This window comes from Anolis carolinensis, chromosome 3 (assembly GCF_035594765.1).
Source record: "Anolis carolinensis isolate JA03-04 chromosome 3, rAnoCar3.1.pri, whole genome shotgun sequence".
Lineage (NCBI taxonomy): Eukaryota > Metazoa > Chordata > Lepidosauria > Squamata > Dactyloidae > Anolis > Anolis carolinensis.
This window is the reverse complement of record NC_085843.1, coordinates 189,577,137-189,604,910: the sequence shown is the minus strand read 5'-3', so window position 1 is coordinate 189,604,910 and position 27,774 is coordinate 189,577,137. Positions and strand designations below refer to the sequence as shown.

The following is a 27,774-nucleotide window of genomic DNA, read 5'->3' as shown; positions in this document are numbered from 1 at the left end:
CCCAACTACTACAACCCGAGAACTTTGCCACGCTCACAGTGGGGAACACCAAATCCACTCCCATTGATTCAACTCCCTCTACTCCAGGGCCCATCTGTGCTCAAGAAATCAGGGCAAGTCAGCAAGCAGATGCCTGGGCGCAGGACCAACTTCGTCAAGGTCTGCATTTTCCCTTTTCGCTTAAAGATGGACTGCTTTGCTATAGAAATCATGTTTATATCCCACCCGGACCGGGCAGGGAAAAAGCACTTCGTCTGTGTCATGACTGCAAACCAGCAGGGCATTTCGGACTATTTAAAACCATGCATTTGATCCTAAGAGATTTCTGGTGGCCCAAGATCCGCAAAGATGTGGAAAAATATGTCAACACCTGCCCAGTATGCCAGCGCTCCAAGATAAGAAGGGAGAAGCCCTCAGGGCTTCTACACCCCCTTCCTAACCCATCTCGCCCATGGGAAATAATTTCTGCGGATTTTATCACTGACTTACCACCTTCCTGTGGATTCACCACGATCCTAGTGGTGGTGGACCTTTTCACCAAGTTAGCCCATTTCATTCCCTGTGAAGGCCTTCCCACGGCCCAAGAGACTGCAGATTTATTCCTCCAACATGTTTTCAGACTACATGGATTGCCCAAGAGTTTGGTCACAGACCGTGGATCCCAATTCACCTCTCGTTTCTGGAAGGCACTACAAAAACTATTGGGCATAGACTCTCGTTTATCTTCAGCTCATCATCCCCAAACGGATGGGCAAACGGAGCGCACCAATGCCACTTTGGAACAGTACCTTCGCTGTTATGTAAACTACCAACAGGACAATTGGGCTTCTCTGTTACCACTGTCGGAGTTTGCCTACAACAATGGAGTCCAGGCTTCTACAAAAGAAACGCCGTTCTTTGCAAACTACGGCTTCCATCCACGTTTCTTTCCCCCTGTCATTGAAACTTCAGAAGTTCCCGCAGCAGAAGATTGGCTGCAGGAACTCACAGCGGTGCAACAACTTTTGCTCCAGCAACTGGAACAAGCCAAGGAGGACTATAAACGTCACGCGGACAAACATCGCCAGCCGGGCCCCGAAATCAAGGTAGGAGATCGGGTTTTTCTGTCCACTCGCTTTTTGCCCTCCCATCGCCCTTGCCGGAAGTTAGATGCCCGTTTCATTGGCCCCTATCCAGTGGTGGCGCAATTAAACCCCGTGACTTTCAAACTTCAACTTCCGCGTTCAATGCGCATTCACCCAGTGTTTCACCGCTCCCTGCTCCTTCCGGCGGATGGTGTGCGGCCAGATGTAGACCGGCCGGCCCCCGTCCCTATTTTGGTGGATGGGGAGGACGAGTTCGAGGTTCAGGACATTTTGGATTCTCGCTTTCACCGCCGCCGCCTGCAATATCTCATTGACTGGGTGGGTTTTGGCCCTGAGGAACGCTCTTGGGAAGACGCCTCCACAGTCCATGCTCCTGATCTAACCCGTCGCTTTCATCAGACCTATCCCGCCAAGCCACGACCTCGCGCCTCGGGGAGAGAGTCCCAGTTTGGGAGGGGGCTTGAGGAGGGGGATAGTGTGATGACCCATGGGCCTTGTAGTCCTGCTCATGACATTGTGATGCCTGATGAAGAAGAAAACTTGGGTTTTTTACCTTCCCAGTCAGAACTGGATTCTTCCCAGACAGATTCTTCCCAGCCAGATCTGGGAACCTTGCACCTGCAAGAGGGTTATGTTCCAGAAGTATGTCAAACAAACACTGAGGCTACATCTCCTGTGTTTTCTCGCCATGAGTTTTGTAAACAACAGAGAGGTTTGGAAGCGGCCTCGCGCAGGAGTGCTAGAATAATTGCTAAGAATTTAGCCAATTAAGCCTGCTTTCCATGAGAATCTTTAAGGAGTCAAACATCTGGTCTCAGAGATTAGCTTTCGTTTCTGGTTCCCAGAGAACTGCTCTCGGCGGGAAAGTTAGACTCTATATAGGTGTTTTACCCGCGGAGTAACTTTGCGGAGTCAATTCGTCAGCCTCCGGAGCGAGTTGTGTCTGGACAGCGCGCTCCGATCCAAGCCTCGTTCCTGATCAAGCCTTGTTCTTGTTTTCAAGCCTTCGCTCCTGTTTCCCAGCCTTGTTTACCTACGGACCTTGCCTCGCCTTTCAGGACTAAACCTTGCCTTGTTTCACGGATTTTACCAAGTAATTCCACGGATCTTGTTCTTGTTCCTTGTTACCTTGTGCCACGATTCAAGCCTTGTTTTCAAGTATCAAGTTAATTCCTAGCCTTGCTCAAGTTCATGGACTAAAGGACCTTGTCATCTCCCCTCACTTTGCCTGGCAAAGTGAGTGTTTCGGTTATTGGATTACAACTTTGGACCTTAATATTTCATATTGGACATTGTTTCTTTGGACTAATTTTGACCTTTCCTGAAAGGTCTGCTTCTGGACTAACTTTTACATTTGCTTTTATTAACTTTATATATTTCCTTAATAAAGATATTAGATAGAATCTGGCCTCTGCGTATGGTTATTGGTGCTCTGTAGTCTGGGTCGTGACATGGGCAAACATCCTGCAGCTGCAAGGGCTGCAAGGGCTCCAAGTCTGGCAGAAACGGTGGGAAACCCAAGTTTTCCTCTTCATCTGTCACCACAGTACTAGGAACAGGACTACATGGCCCATGAGACATCACAGTCTTGAAGCAAAATCCACGGCTGCAAGAATATACAGGAACACAGAGTAAAGATCTTTCTCTCTTGAATTGCAATGTTGCCACCTCTGCTATGGCAGAAAGGAACCAGGCATTTAAGGAAAATCCAAGGTCTTTCTTCCATGAGAAATCTCTTTCTCTCATGAGAAAACGATTAATTAGAGTGCTTCAAAAGCAGTCGTTTACTTCTCCACAAACATTCTCGTTCCCTCCTTTGATGAGTTATCGCTCCCCTCCTATCAAACTCATTATCCTCCTCTAAACTAGAATGCCCACCTGGCACCTGGAGATCTGGCCTTGACTGCTGAGATGAATGCAGTTCACAATGCCTGCTTGCAACCATTCAGTCTCTGGTCCCAGAATCCACTGGGGCAAACTCTGGCTGCATGTCAGGCTCAAATTCTGACTACATGTCAGGCCCAAACCCAGAGTCCTCTGGCAAAGCAGGTGCAGGGACAATTACTGGCTGAATGTGTCCAATACCAGGCTCAGGCTGAGCTACAACACTTTTTAGATTACAATATCCTTTGAGACAAAAAAAATCCAAAACAATGCTTCACACACTGATAATGTTGCATAATAAATACTAATGAAGCCAAATCAATACCTCTCCTTTGTAATTTAAAACAAGAAGACAGTACAAAACTAAACTTTATCATTTGCTGTACTAGATGCAGGAGTCTGGATAGTGTGATTGGAAGATTCCTGTGAAAGGCACACCTCCTCATTTCCCCTTTCCAATGCCACCACAATTGTAAGCATTTTCATTCAGTTCAGAAAATGCTGGGCAGAGCTCTTGGGAAGAATTGGTAAAGGGCCGAGGAAAGTGTCTGAAATGTGAATAGTTTAGTTCCTACAGTCAATCCTTGCTTTTTTCTTCCACAGTCAAGTTGCCAAGGAGGCAATTCCACAGTGATGTGCCTCTCAGTGGATAAGAAGAAAAGTCTATTAAAAGTGTAATTGGCAACAGAAAATTTACTCTGGCATCTACAGCCAACATCATAACAAGGAGATCTGTGTCTGCTGATCTCTGGGAGGAACATGTAAACAAATTTGCAATCTTATCAGCAAATTTCACTTTGTGGAAATGTTTTTTTTAGAACTGTACTTTAAAAGGTGTGACTGGTTATACATTTTTTTAAAATTTCCTGTCCACCAGCACTAAGCTAACGACTAGCTACCTTTTGGGCTAAATAAATCTAAAACATGGTGTACTTTCCAAGGAACTGAAGAACTGAAAGTTACAAAATGAGTAGGATTGAAGATGTAGCCATGTTATTCCCTTGCCACATACAAAAAGGAGGAAGGAAAGATAGGAAGGGAAAGAAACCTGGCAGTGTCTTTAAGACCAATTAGTTTTTATTTTTGTATGAACTTTTGTGGAAATAAATCCAGTACCTCCGATGTAGTACTGAGTGGTATTAAGGCCTCAGGCATAAAACATATTTGTAGTTGTGTGAAGTCATAGGGAGGAGGGAGCAAGCTTGTTTGCTGCTGCCCTGGAGACTAGAACGTGCAACAACGGCTTCAAACTACAGGAAAGGAGATTCCACCTGAACATTAGGAAGAACTTCCTCACTGTGAGAGCTGTTCAACAATGGAACTCTCTGTTCCAGAGTGTGATGGAGGCTCCTTCTTTGGAGGCTTTTAAGCAGAGGCTGGATGGCCACCAGTTGGGGGTGCTTAGAATGCGATTTTCCTGCTTCTTGGCAGGGGGTTGGACTGGATGGTCCATGAGGTCTCTTCTAATTATGATTCTATGATTCTATGAATGGGATAGAATACAATAATATCCAGAATGATGTAAAGCATGACCCTAGCTCTAAATTTTCAAAAGTCTGTGTAAGTTAATACATGTCTTCCAAATCTTTACAGTAGTCAGTTAGGGTTGGTAGACAATACATCTGCTATCATAAGTCAGTTTTTCTGGATTGAGAATTTTCTCTGAGAAGATTCCTTTTCTTATATATACGATGAAGCCATTTTATACCTTTGCTCTCTCTCTCAGTCACATAGTCGTTTCCGACTCTTCGTGACCTCATGGACCAGTCCACACCAGAGCTCTCTGTCGGCCGTCGCCACCCCCAGTTTCATCAAGGTCAACCCAGTCACTTCAAGGATACCGTCCATCCATCTCGCTCTTGGTCGGCCTCTCTTCCTTTTTCCTTCCATTTTCCCCAGCATCATGATCTTTTCCAAGCTTTCCTGTCTTCTCATGATGTGGCCAAAATATTTCAACTTTGCCTCCAATATCCTTCCCTCCAGTGAGCAGCCGGGCATTATTTCCTGGAGGATGGACTGGTTGGATCTTCTTGCAATCCAAGGCACTCTCAGGATTTTCCTCCAGCACCAAAGTTCAAAAGCATCTGTCTTCCTTCGCTCAGCCTTCCTTATGGTCCAGCTCTCGCATCCATAGGTTACTATGGGGAATACCATTGCTTTCACTATGCGGACCTTCGTTGCCAGTGTGATGTCTCTGCTCTTCACGATTTTATCAAGGTTAGTCATTGCTCTCCTCCCAAGAAGTAAACGTCTTCTGATTTCCTGGCTGCAGTCTGTATCTGAAGTGATCTTCGTGCCTAGAAATATAAAGTCTGTCACTGCCTCCACGTTTTCTCCCTTTATTTGCCAGTTATCAATAGGTGTAGTTGCCATGATCTTGGTTTTCTTGATGTTTAACTGCAACCCAGCTTTTGCACTTTCTTCTTTCACCTTGGTGATTAGGCTCCTCAGCTCTTCCTCACTTTCGACCATCAGAGTAGTAGTAGTATCATCTGCATACCTAAGATCGTTAATGTTTCTTCCAGCAATTTTAACTCCGGCCTTGAAATTGTCAAGCCCCGCATGTCGCATGATGTGTTCTGCATGCAAGTTGAATAGATAGGGTGAAAGTATGCAGCCCTGCTGTACTCCTTTCCCAATCTTGAACCAGTCTGTTGTTCCGTGGTCTGCTCTTACTGTGGCTACTTGGTCTTTATACAGATTTCTCAAGAGACAGACATGGTGACTTAGTATCCCCATACCACCAAGAACATGCCACAGTTTATTATGATCCACACAGTCAAATGCTTTAGAATAGTCAATAACTTTGCTAATGGATTAGAATTTGTGAATATCATTCAATTCAACTCTTTCTAGTTTCCGTTTTCTCCTCCACACTCAAGGTGCCACGGATGTTATTTCACAGTTAGATTTTCTTGTTCAGAGATCGCAATGTGTAAATAATGTACTTTGCATCCAGGAAGGTCGAAATGTTCTGCAACTGGTTTTTGGATATTGCCATTTCTTATATCTGATTTCTGTCCATTAATCCTCTTATGTCCTGTTTGTCCAGTGTAGACAAAGATTCTTCTTTGTCTGGTAGGATTCTGAAGTACCAGAACTAAAAGCACAGATAAATTGACACTTGAGAATAGTTGACTCATGGCTTCAGAAAAGAAGCCCTATTTGTGTATTAAAGCTATCCTGTTCCAGTCATTAGAAGGGGAGCATTCAGCTGTGTTAACTCTGTGTTCTTTGCCAAGGCCTCTCCTTCCCAGCCCCACTCCAGTGTGTAAGCAAGCAGTGCATCATAATTGCCATTGACCACTGACCAGACTCCTGTTCTCCATGCACAAATGCAATAGTGGTTTTAATGCTGACTAAGACTAGAGTTCATTTTAAGATGCATCTATACTGTAGAGTTGATGCACTTTGACAGCATGTCAACTGCCATGGCTCATTCTATGAAATCCCATGATTTCATAGCATTGAGCCATGCCAATTAAAGTGGCGTCAAGCTGCATTAATTCTAAAGTGTAAATGCTCCCTTCATTTCAGAATGGATCCCAAATCTATTTGCTTATCAGGTGACTTTTCTACAACTGTACTGCCCATAGCCTTTTCCTCTCTATGAAAGGACCTATCTTAACTACTCGTAAAAAGGTAAAGGCTTCCCCTGACGTTAAGTCCAAGTCGTGACCGACTGGAGGTTGGTGCTCATCTCCATTTCCAAGCCGAAGAGCCAGCACTGTCCGTAGACACCTCCAAGGTCATGTGGCTGGCATGACTGCATGGAGCGCCGTTACCTTCCTGCTGGAGCGGTACCTATTGATCTACTCACATTGGCATGTTTTCGAATTGCTAGGTTGGCAGGAGCTGGAGCTAACAGCGGCCGCTCATGCTGCTCCCGGGGTTTGAACCTGGGACCTTTCGGTCTCCAGCTCAGTGCTTTAACGCACTTCGCCACCGGGGCTCCTTTAACTACTTGTACTTTCCTCCAAATTCCAAACTCCTACAGGGGCGACTCAAGCTATATGCAAACTACGCTTTTGTGGAAGGCTCAGTTCTCTAGGGGGTGCAGTTGAGGCGCATCCAGTTCAGCAGAGAAAGAGAGAAAGCGCTCCAGGTTACATTTTTCGCGAGTGATGTGGGCAAAGCGGTGCACCCAGATGGCCTCCCTTCGTCCACCCCCGGGTTCCCAGTCTGGAGGGCAGCGCAGGGCACCGGGGTCCTTCTCCCTCCTCTCCCCGTCCTGGAGCAACAGCCTTCGTGGCAACCCCAGAGCAAGACATATTTGCCCCTTTTCCTCCTCCCTCCCCTTTGAAGCCTTTCCTCACCTTCCTTTGCCTTCTTCCTCCTGGCCAGAGGAGGTGCCCAGAGCAGACAAGAGAAAGAGCGAAACCTGGCTTCCCTCCTTTGCAGACTCCCGGTCCCTATTCCCAACGGAAGCGGAATTATTCAAAACATTTGAGGCTGTTCTTGCTCTCTTTCTCTCCCTCCTGCCTTCCTTCCTTCTATCCCGCCTTCCTTCTTCCTCTCTCTCTCCTTCTCTCTCTCTCACTCTCTCTCTCAGTTGCTGCTGCCTCCCTTGTTGGCTGGAGGGGGTTCCTAGGAGCCATGCTAGAGTTTGGAAAAAACCCCAAGATACTGATTTTTTCCCCACCTCACTTTCTTTCACCCCCAAATCAGAATCTACAAGTCCCTACAGGTTGAAAATCCTTTATCTCAAGTGCTTGGGGCCAGGCGTTTCAGATTGTTCCAAATTTTGTAATACAGTAGAGTCTCACTTATCCAAGCCTCGCTTATCCAAGCTTCTGGATTATCCAAGCCATTTTTGTAGTCAATGTTTTCAATATATCGTGATATTTTGGTGCTAAATTAGTAAATACAGTAATTACAACATAACATTACTGCGTATTGAACTACTTTTTCTGTCAAATTTGTTGTATAACATGATGTTTTGCTGCTTAATTTGTAAAATCATAACCTAATTTGATGTTTAATAGGCTTTTCCTTAATCCCTCCTTATTATCCAAGATATTCACTTATCCAAGCTTATGCTGGCCCATTTAGCTTGGATAAGTGAGACTCTACTGTACTTGTATTTACTTATATACACACCTTGGAAATGGGACCCAGGTCTATAAACACTTAAAAGTCTGAAGGTAATTTTAGACAATATTGTTAGTATTTTTGTCCATGAAGCAATTTTTGTGTACACTAAACCAGCAAAATGCTAAGGTGTCCTTATCTCAGCCATCCATCTGGACTATTTTGGAGTCTTTCAGAAATCCAGGGAAGGAATGTTCAATCTGATCTTACTACCGGGGGGGGGGGGGGGGAGATCTGGGGTGGTTGTAGCACTTTTGTGGAGTTTTACTGGGGAAACACACAACTGGTTTCAATTTACAGACTGAGTATTTTAAAAAATCATCAGGACAGTAAATAAAGAGCAACACACAAAACACAGGGGAATGGGTTGCTGTGAGTTTTCAGGCTGTATGGCCATGTTCTAGAAGAATTCTTCCCAGTGTGGGAGAAAGAACGCTTGTCTGTTGGAGGCAGGTGTGAATGCTTCAATTGTCCACCTTGATTAGCATTGAATAGCTTCAAAGCTTGGCTGCTTCCTGCCTGGGGGAATCCTTTGATGTGATTTTTTATTATTGTTGTTGTTGTTGTTGTTGTTGTTATTATTATTATTATTATTATTATTATTATTATTATTATTATTATTAAGCCTATCTATCTACCTTGCCACATATTCTCCACATTGTGTATATGTCTATGTATATATAAGATACACACATACAAACACATATGCAGGGACCATATGTGATATATATATATATATATAATATCATATCATATCATATCATATCATATCATATCATATCATATCATATATATATATTCTATTCGCCTCTACCTTCTACCTTTTATTTTTCAGTTATTGGCTTGGGGTGTGCGTGCCAAAAATACTGCTTGCTTACACTTGAAAATTACCTAGGGCCAGCCTTGAACTCCTATGACTGCTTTTTGTTTAGAAAAGCTATAATCCAAACACCAACTATCAGGAGGTGTTTGGCCAACTATCAGTAAACTCCCTGCCCCATCTTGCTGGGCTCCAGGGGCATTTCCAAACCTCTATGCTTTCATTTCACTGTGTGGTACTTCACCCAAACCCCAAATAAGCAGAAATTATAAACAAAATGAATCACCAGATCCAAAGAAACTGAAGAAAGAGTTTCATATGGTTTTTGAGGAATGGGATATCATATTTTTGTGCCAAAACGTACTTATTGGTTTACAAACTGTAATCCCAAAATGTACAGAGGCATGTTAAAATCCAATAAATATTTTTTTTTCCTGTAAGCACATATGCATCTTTGTTTTTTGCTGTAGATAACATTAACACACAATTGAGGTTGGCTAAACCAAGAAGACAGTTGTTAAAAAAACCTTTTGTATCCTGACTAAGACTAATAATGACCAGAGGTAAGTCAATTGACTGGACACATCATCCTGTCCAGACTGAAAATATTGAGATGAAAGACTGGACTGTGTCCTCGGAAAATAGAAAAAAAACATTGAAGAGGGGCAAGCTTGTTTTCTGCTGCTCTGAAATCTGTGGCATGGAGCAATGGATGCAAATTGCAAGAGAAAAATTCCAACTAAGCATTACGAAGATCTTTTAAGAGCTGTCTATTAGTTGTGGAATCTCCTTCTCTCGAGGTTTTTGGATGACCATCTGTTGGAGTGCTTTGATTGTGTGTTCCTCAATGGCAGGGGCTGGATTGGGTGGCTCTCTTGGGATCTCTTCCAACTCTATGATCCTGTGGGTCATGCACGTAATACACAGGATGTTTCTGTAGCACTTGCACTTAAAAATCTCATTCTCAACATCTTACATACCAGAATTAGAGAACACATTGCATCATAGTACACAAAGCATATAGTCACCTGGATTTCTTCCTGGAAGAACTATGACATTTGGGAGGAAGATAGTAATGAAGATAGTGTGCAGCTCCATGTTCTGTCAACTTTGCAATTGTACACCAAGGTCATGTAATCTATTCTCAAGTTTTCATTCTGAATGAAGGGGAATGGCCAGCTCTGAAGCCAATGGTGCTATGTTACTTGGCTCTTCTTAGGACATAGAGCTTGCCACCTACAAGCATTGTCTAGTACAGTGGTTCTCAACCTGGGGTTCCCAGATATTTTTGGCCTACAACTCCCAGAAATCCCAGCCAGTTTACCAGTTGTTAGGAGTTGAAGGCCAAAAACATCTGGGGACCCCAGGTTCAGAACCACTGGTCTAGTACAAGGCTCAATGCATGTGCACCAATCCCTTTTGACCAGATTCCAGTTTATATCTGTTCTGAGAATATGTCTCAGGTTTGCCATCTTCTGGGTTTGAGGAACATTTCTTTTTGTACTGGGGCAGCTATAGCAGCAACCCACATGTGGTTGTCAAATATACAAAGTCAGGAAATCGGTAGCTGGCAGTATGTAGCATACTGAGCATACACTCATTTGTGTTATAGAATCTCTAATTAAATCTCAATTTTTATAGAAATTGCCAGCAATTAGAAGCAAGTTTAGTTTTGCGATCACAGTAATTGTGTTGGGCTGTGACATATGGCTGTGATATACATTGCATCCAAAAGTTGAGACAGAAACCTTTACCTGGAGGACTGTGAACATATTTTTGGACTTTTGAACATATTTTAATGGTTTTTAACTGGGAATTTTTTAATACTGTTTATATTCAATCCTGTTTTAATGTTTGCATATTTGAATATTTTAAATTGTATGTTAATGTTTATATGTTAAACCGCTTTGAGTCTCCCACTGTGGAAATAAAGCGTAATAACAATAATGATGATGATGATGATGATGATGATGATGTTGCCATACCAGGTGACAGTCGCATTGACGAAAACAACAGGAAAAACTCAGCCGCTACCAGGACCTCAAGATCGAACTGCAAAGACTCTGGCAGAAACCAGTAGAGGTAGTCCCGGTGGTAATTGGCACACTGGGTGCTGTGCCAAAAGATCTCAGCCGGCATTTGGAAACCATAAACATTGACAAAATTACGATCTGTCAACTGCAAAAGGCCACCTTACTGGGATCTGCACACATCATCCAAAAATACATCACACGGTCCTAGACACTAGAAGTGTTCGACTTGTGATTTTGTGATACGAAATCCAGCATATCTATCTTGTTTGCTGTGTCATACTATGTCATTGTGTCAATAATAATAATAATAATAATAATAATAATAATAATAATAATGTTTTTGTTGGAGAGCAAAGTTCTGGGATTCCTTTCTCTGTGCAATCTTATTTCAAGTCAAGATGTCAGATCACTGGATATGCCGATCATGCAGCTGGCTGAGAATGACCTCCTGTAAAAGCCTGAGCATGATCTTACACCAAAGAGGGACACTGAGCTCGTACTCAGCTTTATAAAAAGAGGTAATGTAGTTGTACGTCACAATGTTGTTTTGATCAGTGTTGCTGGCACATTGATATTGGCTGGGATCAGATGCTAAAGGGAGAATGTGTGGTTTGCAGAGAAAATTGAGCCTTTGTTATGGTGGTTGTGGAGCAACGAATTCAAAACTTGAACATGGGCATCCTATAACCTGTAGGTGATGTACATCTACAAGACGGGGGCAGGGATTTGATATGACTCTGGATGTGGTTGCATCTGTAAGGGTTTGGCAGGAGGAAACAGCATGGCAGCCTCCTCAGGTGGCAGTATAGCACTACTCAAGATCCAGCTTGTGATCAGAGTCAAACTTCAAACTTGTCTTTGCCACAAGAGGGATCCCTTTTGGGACATTGTGGGGAAAAAATACTGGCAAATACTGATCTTTTGGATTTTATCCTGCCTCACCTGAGATAAGTGCCAGTCCACCTGATTGGTTACCCTATTACCTTCTCTTAGCTGCTTCCTGTTTTGGGGTCAGAAGGCTGGGTCAGTTTAAAAGGTTTGGCTCATTTTACACCTGGCACCTATCTCAAATCTATGCTTTATGTCATGCCAGCCTCCACAAATGTAATGCCAATAAAGCTGTGACCATTTCATGCAAATTTGGGCCAGTGCAGAAGGGTCTGTAGTTGTCTTTGGCTGGATTGTCACCTTGACGTGGTGAGGGGGCTTGCGTGTTTCAATGAACCTGTGGGCACAACTACTGGAGTCACGCACTCTCAGGAGTGGCCACAGGGGAGGATCCAGACCAAGAACAATCCAAAGACCCAAAGACCTCAACGGCGGAGCAGGCGAAGGATAACATGGTACATGTTACAACGGCTGTGAAGGCGGAAGAAGGCTGCAACAGACTGAGAAGCTACTCTTGTTGTGTTAATCACACCACTGCTGGGACATCAATCTGTGAAGACTGTGTGTTGACCAGCCGTGCACCGACCTCCACACATAAAAAAAAAAAAATCATGCACAGGCGTCTTCCAAGAAATGGAGGACCATCATCCTCGAACTACGAGGGATTGCCTAAAAAAAAAAAAATCCCAGAAGCTCATTGAGTGTTCTCCAACCTGGGAATCTCATCTTCTAGCATTATCTCTACATATCTGTTGAAATTGTTCTTTTTTGGTTCTGTTTTGGGCTTGGCCTCATGTTAGCCGCTGCGAGTCCCTTCGGGGAGATGGTGGTGGGATAGAAAAATAAATTATTATTATTATTATTATTATTATTATTATTATTATTATTATTATTATTATTATTATTATTATGACACAGCAAACAAGATAGATATGCTGGATTTCATATCACAAAATCACAAGTCGAACACTTCCCAAGTGTCTAGGACTGTGTGATGTATTTTCAGATGATGCATGCAGATCCCAGCAGGGTGGCCTTTTGCAGTTGGCAGATCGTAATTTTGTCAATGTCTATTGTTTCCAAATGCCGGCTGAGATCTTTTGGCACGGCACCCAGTGTGCCGATCACCACCGGGACCACCTGCACTGGTTTCTGCCAGAGTCTTTAAAGTTCAATCTTGAGGTCCTGATAGCGGCTGAGTTTTTCCTGTTGTTTTTCGTCAATGCGACTGTCACCTGGGATGGCAACATCAATGATCCATTATTATTATTATTAAATAAGAATAATAAATTATTATTATTATCTCTTGCTTCATTTTGGATTGCCTCATCAAAGGGTTTCTGTGGCAAATGATCTTCAAAAGTATTCATTATACCTCCCTTTGCTCAGTAGTAAAAAGCATTACCTATGGTGCCTCTTTCATTGTCCCTGATAGATCTTCTTGCTGCCCAGTGGCTGTTTGGTACATTTCGTCTGCTCCTCAGCAAAGGTCTGTCTGACATGGGAGACCCTCCCAGTAGCACTGCTGCCATCATCATTGCCTTTTCCCTAACAGAAGCATGCAATACCACCACCATGGAAAGGTATGGACATTGGTGGGCACAATAAATCTATCATATTTAAAGTGCTATGACACTTTTAGAGGAGTTTTTTGCAAGCAACATATCTCACAAATATGCTCCTTCTCTGGAATTTATTCTCCACTAACTGTGTTTAGTATGACAGCTTTCCTTGGAAGAAACAGTGCTGGGATGGAGGAGACGTATGGAATTGGTTATGTAGAATTGCAAAACCATCCCACTCTTATTTGGCATCTGAAAACAACAATTTGTTAAACCCCCCCCCCTTTTCAACTGTTAATGCTTATGACCAAATATTTGAACTTATTTTTGAATTGCCAAGTGCTGTTACAGTAAAGGTAATAAAGCAGAAATTATACAACTGTGTGCCAGCCTTTGCCCACAAGATGAATGCCTCAAACATCCCCTGCCCAAAAGCAATAGAATCCTAAACGACATAACAGATATATATGTATTGAAAAACCACCCTTATAATAACATTATTATTAAAGGAAAGGGTTCCTTATGAATCTACCCAAACAGTTTAAGCCCCCATTGCCTTCCCTTATCTGCCATCTTTTTCTCAATTACATTTAATTTCAATAAACTGTACAATAACTCCTGTGGATGTTGCTGCTTCCCCAAGGCTTGTAATTTTATACCTGCTTGTTAGTTTAATTTTTAAAATTATATCCTGCAAACTTTTAATACCATTTGGCAAAATGAGCTTTTTTGGATTGTGCCGCTTTTATTGTTAGCACCCTTAAGCCATATAGTAATAAAAAAGTGTTATAAATCCATATTATAATAATAAAGTGTTATAAATCTCCAATTACAGTATTTAACATTTTCTGATTAATGATATGAAAAGCCAGGTTGCTTTAGGGAGGAAAGAAATGTCTGGATGGAGGATCATTTTATTGCGATTGAAGATTTGTGGGATCTACCCTAAGGGCATACAATCCACGTACCCTCCTACCCAATGTAATGGCCAACAAAAAAAATTGAGCCCCCGGTGGCGTAGTGGGTTAAAGCCTTGTGGCTTGGGTTGGGTTGCAGACCTGAAGGATGCCAGGTTCAAATCCAACCTGGGGAGAGCATGGATGAGCTCCCTCTATCAGCTCCAGCTCCATGCGGGGACATGAGAGAAGCCTTCCACAAGGATGGTAAAATCATCAAAACATCCGGGCATCCCCTGGGCAACGTCCTTGCAGACAGTCAATTCTCTCACACCAGAAACAGCTTGCAGTTTCTCAAGTTGCTCCTGACACACACACAAACAAGAAACAGAAAAAAAACATTTCCAAGAGAGCATTAAGAGGTCAAAGGTGGCCATGTGCTCAAGTTGGGACAAGACCAATTTGAGACTCCAACCTGAGACAGGAAAGGGAGAAGACAAGTGGCTGAAGGGTTTTATATCCATGAAGGAAGACTTATACTAATGGGTCTGTAAAACAAGAGTGTCTACTTAACCTGAGGAAAACATGTAAGATATAGTTGGAAGGTCATATTTCAGAGATGTTAAGGAGAGATCCTTGTTGGAGAGTGATATCAAGAAGTCAAGAACTTGGGAGGTTGCGACCAAATGGGGAACAAAATTGTGATGGCTGGTGAAGTGGATAAACATCCAGCACTTATAAATGTATTAACATCAGGTGGAGGGTTTGTGAGTAGCCTTCATGATTCAACCCACTAGTTCAGACAATCTGGCTAAGGTGTTATTAAGGTTTTGGAGAGTTTCAACATCAGGATGCTGAACTCACCCAATGTAACATCAGCAAATCTAGTTTATATTGGAGTCCTCAGCACTGACATCTTGTGTGTAAAAGGAAAGTGGTGATGCTTTAGTTGTAAATGTTGCCACTCAGCTGATAGAAATCGTTTAAAGCTAAACCACTTTTGTAGAATTGAAAAGGGCAAAATCAACACAAAGTAAGTGGCTTGCTGTGAGTTTTCCAGGCTGTATGGCCATGTTCCATGTTCTGGAACATGGCCATACAGCCCGGAAAACTCACAGCAACCTGACTCCAAAGGGTGTATTATGATATAAGTTCTTTTAAGGCAGAGCTGGGCTCTGATAGAATCCAAAACATAATTATTAGTAGCATGGCATAAGTATTATGTACTTTTATTTTATGTATGGATTATGTCTCTTGTATAATAATAATAATAATAATAATAATAATAATAATAATAATACTTTATTTATACCCCGCCACCATCTCCCCAACAGGGACTCGGGGCGGCTTACATGGGGTACATTATATTATCATGTTTTGCTTGATAAAACATGGGGACCACCTTGACTGGCTTGTGCCAGTCTTTGCAATTTGATCTTTAAATCCTCATATTATGTCAGCTTTTCCAGTTGTTTCGTCTCAATCCTGCTGTCACCTGGGATTGCAACATCGACAATCCATACTTTGTTTTTTAACACGATCATGAGGTCAGGAGTATTGTGCTCCAGAACCCTGTCTGTCTGAATTCGAAAGTCCCAGAGTAGCTTGACATGTTCATTCTCTGTAACTTTTTCCGGCTTGTGATCCCACCAGTTCTTTGTCACAGATAGATGGTATTTGTGGCACAAGTTCCAATGAATCATATGAGCAATGGTGTTATGCCTCTGTTTGTTGTTGTTGTTGTTGTTGTTGTTATTGGACTATTTTGTTTTTCAAAAATATTTCTGAGAATTACTCTTGTGGAATGCTCTTGCTTGGCAGTGGATCAAAACTGGATATTGCTGGTGGGACATGGAGTGGATCTGACATAGCTTTCTGTAGGTAAATGTTTTTGTTTTTCCGTGTATATTTCTTTTTAACCTCACTCATTCACTTTTGGTCAGTGAGTGGGTTCCTGCAGCTCTTCTGTGCTTTCTCAGACTCAAAATAGAAATTCCCAAATTTAAAACATAACATCCAATCCAATGTCCAGCATCAACAGAAACAAGTCTGTAAAGTCTGGATTCCAAGAAGAGCAAACTCTGCATTTCTCATGAAGACAGTTGTATATGCCTTGTGGCCTGATGTGATGAGTTTTAAGTTTGCAAGAAGCCTCTTTTCAGGAGGGGTGTTTTAACAGACAACCCCCACCAAGTGGTTTGAAGGTCTGTGTTAAGTCTGGACATTATAGAAGTTTGTGATCCGATCTCCCCACCCTCCAGATTTCTATAAGTGTGGCAAAGGAAAAGGTTTACTACCTAGAGAGATTCAACGAAAACCACTCACCTGACTATGAGATTTTTTTAGCTTTTTAAAAAATCTGCTCTATGCAAATTTGTTCTCTCATAGGGTCATGCCAGCTTCAGTTTTGTCTCGCAAAGCTTTAATTTCACAGTCTCCCAAAAGAAGAGTTGGGGGAAGGGGGGGGGGGGAGAGGAAAGCAAAAGAAAAGAATCCACACAACATCTAGCAAAGAATCACCAGGAACTTTCTCTCACTCTTGGGAATCTCCCTAGCAACCACAAGCTGAGCATACTGTAATTCAATTTATGTCTTGAAGCTTTTTAAAAGTCTGTCACAGTCAAGTTGCCCTGGGAAACTATTTGAAGTGCCTAAACCTTTGACCAGAAGGGTGGGATGGGGTGCGGGGCGGGAGCATTAATATAAATCAAGTAGGTATGTTTGGGTTGTTTTTATGTTTAGGGCATGGTCCATTTAACATTCAGTCCATGGTCGCAAACTCTATTCTGCTTGAGAAAATCTCCATGCATTTGTCATACTGTCTGTGTTTAAACTGTGCTGGTAGCCCCCTCCCTTCAACCCATAGCAAAAAAAGCAGAGCTGGAGTATGGGGGAGGAATATCCCCATTCATCTAGAACTGCTTTATGTAGAAATGCAATGACATGGCCTCAGGATGATTAGAAGACAGAGTGTCATGGGAAAGATAAGCAGGAATGACCTGGCAGGTTTAGGAATGTCTCAATCCAGGACTTAAGTGGATTTACAAAGGGGTAAAAGCCCAGCAGAGAAACACAAATGATAATGAACTGCTTGGTGTGTTTAAATAGCAATCCACAAATAGTTTAGTCCTGAGGAGACAGTCACATTGCTTCAGTCAAATCAAGCTTTATAGGCTTGTAATTTGGAGGAGTATTTGCTTATACTTTCTGTGTGAACACCTTGGAGGGAAATATTTCAATAGGCAAATGCTATTTCAAAATGAACTGTGCAGTTCAACAAATGGTGACCAAGTATTTTGCAGTTCCTTCTTCTTTCTCGCCCATTGTTTTCCTTCAGTATGCCTGGAGAAAAGAGAAATTAGATATCAATATTGAATGGCTTGTCTCTGTTGTCGAGATGCTGCCAGAACTTGGAAAAGTTAGTGTTTGGACTACAGTTCAAACATTCCTTAACCAGCATGACTACTGGGCCTTCTGAAAGATTTGAGAAACTGAAACTCACAATATTAGCATTCCCAAGATGTAGTCTCAGCCATGTTAAAACAGCAGTTACATGGCATTACATTAGCATCATAGATTAGAGTAAGGAAGAGGTGGTGATCCCACTGAAGGTAAGACAAGGTGAGGTGAGGCAAAGCTAAAACAAGGTAAGCTAAACTAAGATTATTATTATTAATAATAATAATAATAATAATAATAAATTTTATTTATTACCCACCTTTCCTTATGGCTTTTTTTTCATGTCAGGAGCAACTTGAGTCACTTCTGGAGTGAGAGAATTGGCTGTCTGGAAGGACGTTGCCCAGGGGACATCTGGATTTTTTTTTGATGTTTTTACCATCCTTGTGGGAGGCTTCTCTTATGTCCCCGCATGGAGCTGGAGCTAATAGAGGGAGCTCATCTGTACTCTCCCCGGGTGGGATTCGAACCTGGCAGCTTTCAGGTCAGCAACCCAACCTTCCTTATGGCTCAAGGCAAAACACAACCTAATTAAAATACATAATAATACTTAAAAACATACCATAATAGTGTTGTCGAGCCATGGCACCCCCGCCCCTAACGTTTTATAGTTCATCAAGAGACTTCAAGCAAATAATATTTTTTTCTTTTTTATTAAAACCTTTTCCATAGACCTGGAGTTGCAAAATGTCAAAGCACTAGAGGTTCCAGAATGGATCTAGCAGCAACTGTACCCTACAAACTATCATCTTTAATAAAATGTATCAATTTGATGATTTCTGTATAACTTGTATCTTTTATGTACTGTGTCAATCCCTAAAAGTATAAAGTGCCTAAACTGTATCAAATGCATGTATCAAAATACCTTTTGAAGGCCGGGCTGTGGCGCAGGCTGGTAAACAGCTGCTGCAATAAATCACTCTGACCATGAGGTCATGAGTTCGAGGCCAGCCCGTGGCGGGGTGAGCACCCGTCAATTAAAAATAAAATATAGCCCCTGCTGCTGCTGACCTAGGAACCTGAAAGATAGTTGCATCTATCAAGTAGGAAATAAGGTACCACTTATAAAAGTGGGGAGGCAAGTTTAACTAATTTACGACCTGGAATGAGGAAGTGCCGTCAGAGTGGATGATGAAGCAGCTGCTCCCCCCTGTGGCCAGAATCGAACATCCCCTCAGGAGAAGGTTAAATTGCCTCTGCGTCTGTCTGTCTGTTGTCTCTGTTTCAGTTCAATGTGTTTATGGGCATTGAATGTTTGCCTTATATGTACATAATGTGATCCACCCTGAGTCCCCTTCGGGGTGAGAAGGACGGAATATAAATACTGTAAATAAATAAATAAGTAAAAATAAGGCAGCCACCTCTCCATGCCCCCAATTTACATAACCCCTTGGGAAAGAGATGATGGTCAGGATCCCTCCAGCTATTTCCCAAGCCAAGTAGCTATCAGAGTCTTTGTATGTGTATGTAGATAGATGGATCCTCTTTGTCAACAACATAAGCTCAGGGTGTTTGTCCATTTAACTTGAGGCTGAGAATCTGCTGCTCCCATTAAATAAGAAGCTTAGTAGGTGCAAATTCATTAATTTTCTTTGTGGCAGCCAAGCCTTTGATTGTCTATAGTCACCACTTTTGTCTTCTGGATCTTGTACCTTTGTCTCACATGGAACCGGACAGTTGAGTTAATCAGAGACTCTTCAGCATATCCAAACCATTATTTCCTCATGAACTCTGCCTTTCCCAGGGGCGCCTCTGCAACGGATTGGTTTTTTGAACTGACCAACCACCAATTGCCATTCTTTCTGCCATGGGAATCTCCTCCTGCAGCCCTGCCGTCAAGGAAATGCCCAGGCAATCCTGGCACAGATCCTAGCCTGCCTCATTTTCAGCCAATCAGAGGAAGAAGCAGGAATTCTGAATAGCCATCAGAACTGTATAAAATGTAATGTATTTCTCTGTGAGTTTATGCTTGTACCGTTTCAAGCAAATGGCTTGTACTTGCATTCTTTTTGACCAAATCACAGCAAAACTCTGTGGCTTTGCCTTCAACCTGGGGAGCTTGTTTCTCTATTCTGGCTCATCTGGTTTACTGGATGCTCACTAGGCAAGGACCTCTTAACCACAATCCTAGCTGAAATCACTACAAAAGTACATACTAAAACAGGGGTCCCCAAACTTTTTGAGCAGAGGGCCGGTCCACAATCCTTCAGACTGTTGAGGGGCCGAATTATCATTTGATAAAAAATACAAACAAATTTCTATGCATACTGCACATGTCTTATTTGTAGTGCAACAACAACAACAACGAAAGAACAATACAAATACAATATTTAAAAATGAAAACAATTTTAACCAACATAAACTTATTAGGATTTCAATGGAAAGTGTGGGCCTGCTACTAGCCAATGAGATAGTCAAGTTAATTAGGATTGTTGTTGTTGTTGTTGCTGTGTGCCTTCAAGTCATGTCAGACTTTGGCCGAGCCTAAGTCTAAAATTAATTATTTATTTACTGCATTTATTTACTACATTTATATCCCACCCTTCTCACCCTGAAGGGGACTCAGAGCAGCTGTATGTACATACAATATATTATATTATTAGCATAACACAATATTAGCATTGTATATTACTATATTGAACTATACCACTATACTATTATATAATATCTAATATATAACATATAATTAATATTATTATATGGTATTACTATTAGTATTATATTGTATAACATAAGATTATTATCAATATTATATGTATATACAATATATTATATTATTACAACTGATATAAAAATATATTATAAAACTGAGGGCGGGGGCCAGGTAAATGACCTTGGAGGGCCGCATCCGGCCCCCGGGCCTTAGTTTGGGGACCCCTGTACTAAAACATATTTTTACACATACAACATAAGCTTTAAAACTTTGGGAGACTGCAGTTAGAAATAGAATCAGTTTGAAGAGACCAGACCAACCCCCTGCTATGCAAGAACACACAATGAAAGCTGGATGAGAGTGTATGCTTGTTTCTGCTAGATTATTTATGGTAAAACTTGTACTGCACTTATAAATCTTGTGAATTGAAAGACAGATGTTTCATCATGCTGTTTTGTAGTTTCTTATTAGGATGCTGCGTAATAAGGCATTATATAAGCAATTATATTATGTTCATGCAGGTCCAGCAACTTAGGAAGGCCTTTGTTCTTTGTTCTTCCTGGATGCTACTACCTAATAATAATAATAATAATAATAATAATAATAATAATAATAATAATAATGAAACCATTGATTATATCCTCAGCTGCTGTAAGAAAATTGCACAGACTGACTACAAACAGTGGCCCAAATGATTCATTGGAACTTATGCCTCAAGTACCACCTCCCAGCAGTAAAGAACTGGTGGGAGCACAAACCTGCAAAGGTAATGGAAAATGAACACGCAGATACTGTGAGACTTTCGAATCCAGACTGACAAAGTTCTGGAACACAACACACCAGACATCACAGTTGTGGAAAAGAAAAAGGGTTGGATTATTGATGTCGCCATACCAGGTGACGGATTGATGAAAAACAACAGGAAAAACTCAGCCGCTATCAGGACCTCAAGATTGAACTTCAAAGACTCTGGCAGAAACCAGTACAGGTGGTCCCGGTGGTAATCGGCACATTGGGTGCTGTGCCAAAAGCTCTCTGCCGACGTTTGAAAAAAATAGACATTGACAAAATTACAATCTGCCAACTGCAAAAGGCCACCCTACTGGGATCTGCGCGCATCATCCGAAAATACATCACACAGTCCTAGACACTTGGGAAGTGTTCGACTTGTGATTTTGTGATACAAAATCCAGCATACCTATCTTGTTTGCTGTGTCATACTATGTCGTTGTGTCAATCATCATCATCATCATCATATAATAACAATCATAATAATCTTTATTTATACCCCGCTCCATATCCCTGAAAGGACTCAGGGTGGCTTACAACATAAATAAATATAATGAATAATATATGCAAAATAATAATAAACCAGATAAGAATATGACAAATCAATATAAAGACAAAACAAAAGAAACAAATGAAACAATAGGCAGTATAAAACATTAGTTAAAACACAGTGATTCTTATAAGTTAAATGAAAGCATAAGCTGTAGTATATCCATATAACAAAGATCTCATCCACATTAAGGGAGTGTTAACTAATCATTCCCAAAGACACTATTGAGAAGGCTCTCTTCCTCGTTCCCACCAGACTCTCTTGTGATGAGGGTGGGATCGAGGGGAGGGCCTCCCCAGCCGATCTTAAGGCCCAAACAGGTTCATAAAGGGAGATGCGGTCGCATAAATTGGCAGAACCGAACCGTATAGGGCTTTATAGATACTAACCTACACTTTGAATTGGGCCCAGAAGCAAATAGGCAACCAGTGAAGCTGCTTCAGAAAGGAAGGGGTCATATGTTCTCTATAACTGCCCCTGTCAGCAGCCTGGCTGCAGATCTTTGTACCTATTGAAGCTTCCAAAGCAGCCCTACATAGAGTGCATTGTAATAATCTATATGAAATGTAACTAAGGCATCGTTGCACCCCTAAACTGCATAGGCACCGTCAAACCACACTGGAGCCCCAGAATATAAGCAAACAAGCTGTTTATTGATGGTTATAAGTAAGCACAAGCAAATAAAGTTCAGCGTCAATAAAATGGGTTTAAATCCACAAGAGTAGTGCACTTAGAAATCTTGAAGCAAGAGTCAAAGAAAGTCATTCAAAGAATATAGTCCAAACCGGATATCAAACACAGTTCCACGAAAATCATCAAGAATAGTCCAAACAAGATTCAATTCCAAGGCATGGAACAAACTGGAACCACAGGATACAAGACTAGAATGCAAGATAAAACTCAAAAGTAATCCAAGGTAATAGAAATCCCAACAGCAAAATTACCGGGACTTTTAGCTGGATTGAAAAGCAAAAACAAGGCTGGAACTTGAGCAAGATCCATAGCTGCAAGAATAACACAGAGCAAAGATCTTTCTCTCTTGAATTACAAAGTTGCCACCTCTTCCATAGCAGAGAGGGACCAGGCATTTAAGGAAAACTTAAGGTCTTTGTTTCATAAGAACACTCTTTCTCTCATGAGAAAACTATTCATTAGGGTGCCTCAAAAGGAGTCATTTACGTTTTAGTAAACGTTCTCTTTGCCTCCTTCTGTGAGATATGGACTCCCTCCTGTCAAATACATTATCCTCCTCTAAACTAGAATGTCCATCTGACACCTGGTGAACTGGCCTCGGCAGCAGAGAGGAATGTGGTTCAAAATGCCTGCTTGCAACCATTCTGTCTCTGGTCCCAGAATCCACTGGAACATACTCTGGCTGTATCTCAAGCCCAAACTATGGCAGCATGTCAGGCCCGAACTCAGAGTCTTCTGGCTGCATTTCAGGCCCAAACCCAGAGTCCTCTGGCAAAGCAGGTGTAGGGACAATCACTGGCTGAATGGGCCCAATGTCAGGTTCAGACTGGGCTACAACAGGCATGGACTACCGTGGCCAGATCTGACTTTCCGAGGTACAGTTGCACACAAGTCTTAATTGTGCGTATGTCACGACCCAGGCTGCAGAGCACCAATAACCATACACAGAGGCCAGTATCTATCTAATATCTTTATTGAAGGAATATATAAAGTTAATAAAAACAAGTGTAGAGAATAGTTCAGAATTAGACCTTTCAGGAAAGGTCAGAATTAGTCCAAAAAAACAATGTCCAATAAGAAATATTAAGGTCCAAAGTTGTAATCCAATAACCGAAACACTCACTTTGCCAAGCAAAGTGAGGGGAGATGACAAGGTCCTTTAGTCCATGAAACTTGAGCGAGGCTAGGAAATAACTTGATACTTGAAACAAGGCTTGAACGTGGAACAAGGTAACTAAGAACAAGAACAAGGTCCGTGGAATAACTTGATAAATCCGTGGAACAAGGCAAGGATTGATCCTGGGAAACAAGGCAAAGTCCGTAGATAAACAAGGCTGGGAAGCAAGGCGAAGGCTGGATAGCAAGGCAAGGCTTGAGCAGGAGCGAGGCTTGAATCGGAGCGCGCTGTCCAGACACAACTCGCTCCGAAGGCTGACGAATTGACTCCGCGAAGTTACTACGCGGTTAAAACACCTAAATAGAGTCTAGCTTTCCCGCCGAAGCAGTTCTCTGGGAATCAGAACCGAAAGCTAACTCTGAGACCAGATGTGAGACTCCCCAAAGATTCTCACGAGAAGCAGTCTTAATTGGCCACATTCTTAGCTGCAATCCTCGCACTCCTGCGCGAAGCTGAATCCAAACTTCTCTGTTGTTTACAAAACTCCCGGCGCAAGAATACGGGAGAAGTAGGCTCTGGGCTTGTTTGACATACTTCTGGGAGACAACTTTCTTGCAGGTGCAAGGTTCCCAGATCTGCCTGGGAAAGATCTGGCTGAGAGGAATCCAGTTCAGACTGGGAAGGTAAAAAACCCAAGTTTTCATCTTCATCAGGAATTACAATGTCCTGAGCAGGACTACAAGGCCCATGGGTCATCACACTATCCCCCTCCTCAAGGCCCCTCCCAAACTGGGGCCCTCTCCCCGAGGCGCGAGGTCGTGGTTTGGTGGGATAGGTCTGATGAAAGCGACGGGTTAGATCAGGAGCATGGACTGTGGAGGCGTCTTCCCAAGAGCGTTCCTCAGGGCCAAAACCCACCCAGTCAATGAGATATTGTAGGCGGCGGCGGTGAAAGCGAGAATCCAAAATGTCCTCAACCTCGAACTCCTCCTCCCCATTCATCAAAACAGGAGGGGGGGCCGGTTGGTCTGTATCAGGTCGCACACCATCCGCCGGAAGGAGCAGGGAACGGTGAAACACTGGGTGAATGCGCATTGAACGCGGAAGTTGGAGTTTGAAAGTCACGGGGTTTAATTGCGCCACCACTGGATAGGGACCAATGAACCGGGCATCTAACTTCCGGCAAGGGCGGTGGGAGGGCAGAAAGCGAGTGGACAGGAAAACCCGATCTCCTACCTTGATTTCGGGGCCCGGCTGGCGATGTTTGTCAGCGTGGCGTTTATAGTCCTCCTTGGCTTGATCCAGTTGCTGGAGCAAAAGTTGTTGCACCGCTGTGAGTTCCTGCAGCCAATCCTCTGCTGCGGGAACCTCTGAAGTTTCAATGACAGGGGGGAAGAAACGTGGATGGAAGCCGTAGTTTGCAAAGAACGGCGTTTCTTTTGTAGAAGCTTGAACTCCATTGTTGTAGGCAAACTCAGACAGTGGTAACAGAGAAGCCCAATTGTCCTGTTGATAGTTTACATAACAGCGAAGATACTGCTCCAAAGTGGCATTGGTGCGCTCCGTTTGCCCATCTGTTTGGGGATGATGAGCTGAAGATAAGCGAGAGTCTATGCCCAATAGTTTTTGTAGTGCCTTCCAAAAACGAGAGGTGAATTGAGATCCACGGTCTGTGACTAAACTCTTGGGCAATCCATGTAGTCTGAAAACATGTTGAAGAAATAGATCCGCAGTTTCCTTGGCCGTGGGGAGGCCTTCGCAGGGAATGAAATGGGCTAACTTGGTGAATAGGTCCACCACCACTAAGATCGTGGTGAATCCACAGGAAGGTGGTAGGTCAGTGATGAAATCCGCGGAAATTATTTCCCATGGGCGAGATGGGGTAGGAAGGGGGTGTAAAAGCCCTGAGGGCTTCTCCCTTCGTATCTTGGAGCGCTGGCATACTGGGCAGGTGTTGACATATTTTTCCACATCCTTGCGGATCTTGGGCCACCAAAAATCCCTTAGGATCAAATGCATAGTTTTAAATAGTCCGAAGTGTCCTGCTGGTTTGCAGTCATGACACAGACGAAGCGCTTTTTCCCTGCCCGGTCCGGGTGGGATATAAACATGATTTCTATAGCAGAGCAGCCCATCTTTAAGCGAAAAGGGAAAATGCAGACCTTGGCGAAGTTGGTCCTGCGCCCAGGCATCTGCTTGCTGACTAGCCCTGATTTCTTGAGCACAGATGGGTCCTGGAGTAGGGGAAGTTGAACCAATGGGAATGGATTTGGTGTTCCCCACCGTGAGCGTGGCAAAGTTCTCAGGTTGTAGCAGTTGGGATTCAAAGGTCTCCTTGCGTCCTGCAGCGTATTCCGGTTTACGTGACAGGGCGTCTGCTTGCTTGGTTTGGGCTGGGGTCACATAATGGATCTGGAAGTTGAAACGTTCAAAGAATAAAGCCCAACGTTGCTGCCTCTGATTTAGTTTGCGGGCAGTTCTTAGATGTTCCAGATTACGATGATCAGTGTGGACTTCAATGGGAAATTTGGCCCCTTCTAGCCAATGTCTCCAAGTTTCAAAGGCTGCCTTTATGGCCAGTAGTTCTTTTTCCCAAATGGTGTAATTCCTCTCTGGTGTGGTTAGTTGACGAGAATAAAAGGCACAGGGGTGGAGGTGATCTCCCACCGGTTGTAAGAGTACAGCCCCAATTGCCACATCAGAGGCGTCCGCTTGCACCACAAAAGGGGTTCCAGGATTTGGGTGCTGTAGAATTGGCTGGGAGGTGAATAGTTTCTTTAGTTGCTGGAACCCTTTCTCTGCTTGATCAGTCCAGCGGAAAGGCTGCTTTCCACGGATGCAGCTAGTGATGGGGTCGGACCAGCGGGCAAAATCTGGAATGAACTTGCGGTAGTAGTTCGCGAACCCCAAGAACCGCTGCACCTCTTTCTTGTTAGTTGGCGCCCGCCATTCCAATACTGCTGAAACTTTGGCTGGATCCATGGAAAGCCCTAGAGGCGAGATGCGGTAACCAAGGAAATCTACCTCTTGTAGATCAAAAGCGCATTTTTCCAGCTTGGCATAAAGTCCATGATCCCGCAATCGTTGTAACACCATTTTGACGTGGTTCTCATGTTCTGATTGTGATCTGGAAAACACCAAAAAATCGTCCAGGTAGATTATCAAGAACCTGTCTAGATAGTCCTGAAAAATGTCATTGACAAAATGCTGGAACGTTGCGGGGGCTCCGCATAAACCGAAATTCATAACTCGGGACTCAAATAATCCGAATTTGGTCTGGAAGGCGGTCTTCCACTCGTCCCCTTCCCTGATGCGAACTAAGTTGTAAGCCCCCCGAAGATCCAGCTTGGTGTAAACCTTGGCTCCTCGAAGCCGATCCAGTAGATCCGAGATTAAGGGCAGGGGATAGCTGTTCCGCTTGGTGATATTGTTCAATGCTCTGTAGTCCACCACCAAGCGTAGTTCCCCTGACTTCTTCTTCACAAACATCACTGGGGAGGCGGCTGGGGATTGAGAGGGTCTGATGAATCCCTTGCGAAGGTTTGTCTCTAGGAATTCCCTGAGAGCTTCTTGCTCTGGTTCAGTCAGGGAGTAGAGATGCCCTCGCGGGATCGGGGCCCCCTCCACCAAGTCAATGGCACAGTCATAAGGTCTATGTGGGGGTAATTTTTCGGCTTCTTTCTCATTGAATACATCCCAATACTCGGAGTACTTCTTTGGCAAGGTGATGATGGGCTCGGTGTCTGTGGCATGGCATACCTTGGCTACGAGGCAATGGTTTTGGCAATACGGTGAAGCAAACTGCAGTTCTCTGTTGGACCAGGAGATGTTAGGGTCGTGGAGAGTCAGCCATGGAATTCCCAAAATCACAGGGAAATGGGGAACCTCGGTAACAAAGAAGGAAATCTCTTCCATATGTTCCCTTATCCACATCCTGGTGGGTTCCGACCACTGACTTACGGGGCCCGTCTTGAGGGGACGGCCGTCTATGGCTTGCACCACACGGGCATTCTTGAAATCATGATATTGTAATCCCAGAGAGTCGGCATACTCTCTATCGATGAAATTGTTGGTAGCTCCAGAGTCTATCATGGCGTGGATCATGACGGGTCCCCTTTTTGCTGACCATAATGTGACCACGAGAAGGAACAGGACCCCGGTTGGCGGCTCTTGGATGGATTTTTTGACCGGGTTGGCGAGCCTCTCTACACCCGGTCGTTGGCTTCCCCCGCCGGCTGTGTGCCAGTCGGCTCA

At 43.2% G+C, this 27,774-nt stretch overlaps 1 long non-coding RNA gene across 2 annotated transcripts in view; it reads right to left on the bottom strand.

The window, feature by feature from the left end:
• Nucleotides 1-15,545: 15,545 nt before the first annotated feature.
• Nucleotides 15,546-27,774, bottom strand: part of LOC134297702 (uncharacterized) — a 114,958-nt gene continuing 102,729 nt past the window's right edge. For both annotated transcript variants that reach the window (XR_010004548.1, XR_010004547.1), the window contains 2 exons: nt 17,978-18,245; nt 15,546-17,601 (listed from right to left, as the gene is read on the bottom strand). This is a non-coding gene — a long non-coding RNA (uncharacterized LOC134297702). The remainder of the gene's footprint in view (nt 17,602-17,977; nt 18,246-27,774) is intronic.